Raw genomic sequence first — 1,265 nt, forward strand, 5'->3', positions numbered from 1 at the left:
GTAGATTTAGACCCGACCAAGTTTTTGGCGCCGTTTTCGGGGAGGCAATAATTCAATATCATACCGTAGAAACTTTCGTATTAGTTTAGACTTTATTTTTATTTCTGCCAGTTTATTTTCTGTTTTGTATCGTTTGCAGTTTTTTTTTTCTGTTGTTTAAAAAAAAGAAAAAAAAATTTGTTACTGCTACTGCACACAGCATCAATTTAAAGGAGAAAAAAAAATTCCTGCATTTTTTTTTTTTGAGTTTCTGTCTCTTATTTTCTGTTTCAGCATTATACTCTACTTTTTATGGTTATTTTTTTTAGTGTATGCCACGTACTAATCGTTCTTTAATCCCTTTTGATCCAGAAATCGAAAGAACGTTGCACGCATTAAGGAGACTCCAGATTTCTGAACAAGAATCTTCCATTCCCAACTTGGAGTCGCTTTTCTCAGAAACTGAAAACATGGTAGAACCACCAGCTAAGATGTTGCGTGAGTATGCAATGCCCGATGCTAGTTCAACCTCTGCAAGTATAGTAAGACCTTCTGTCCAAGCTAATAATTTTGAACTTAAGCCTGCGTTAATTCATATTGTTCAGCAAGATCAGTTTGGTGGGTCACCAGCTGAATGTCCATCAGAACATTTAGCTAATTTTCTTGAAAAATGTGATACCATTAAGATAAATGGTGTAAGTGAAGATGCTATTAGACTTAGGTTGTTTTCATTTTCACTTAGAGATAAGGCAAGAAAATGGTTGTCCTCTAAATCATCTGATCCTTTTACCACTTGGACTTCTTTATCTCAAGCTTTTCTAAATAAATTTTTCCCACCTGCTAAAACGGCTAAATTGCGCAATGATATTACTAATTTCACTCAAAATGAATTAGAGTCATTATATGAGTCTTGGGAAAGGTTTAAAGATTTGCAACACCAATGTCCTCACCATGGAATACCTGATTGGCTACTTGTGCAAACTTTTTATAATGGCTTAAATCACTCTATTAGAAGTACTATAGATGCTGCAGCAGGTGGTGCTTTAATGAGTAAGACTACTGAAGAGGCTAATAAGTTATTAGAAGAACTTGCTTTTAACAATTATGGTTGTTCTAGTGAAAGATCAGTTGCTAAAAAGAGTACAGGGATGTATGATGTGGATGGTATTAACATGTTAAATGCTAAGGTTGATAATTTGACTAAAATTTTCAGTAAAATGAGTAATGTTAGTCTTATTTCTAGTCCTGATTTGTCTTGTGATAATTGTGGGGGTGCACATGCTAGT

General features: G+C 34.3%; 1 non-coding gene across 1 annotated transcript; it reads right to left on the minus strand.

Annotated features, from left to right (window-relative positions):
• Window positions 1–830: 830 nt before the first annotated feature.
• LOC145556968 (small nucleolar RNA R71) lies at window positions 831–937 on the minus strand. Its single transcript, XR_014092056.1, has one exon. It is a non-coding gene; the product is annotated as a small nucleolar RNA R71 (small nucleolar RNA).
• Window positions 938–1,265: the final 328 nt, after the last annotated feature.

This window comes from Chenopodium album, chromosome 8 (genome assembly GCF_948465745.1).
Source record: "Chenopodium album chromosome 8, dcCheAlbu1.1, whole genome shotgun sequence".
In the NCBI taxonomy this organism is placed as follows: domain Eukaryota; kingdom Viridiplantae; phylum Streptophyta; class Magnoliopsida; order Caryophyllales; family Amaranthaceae; genus Chenopodium; species Chenopodium album.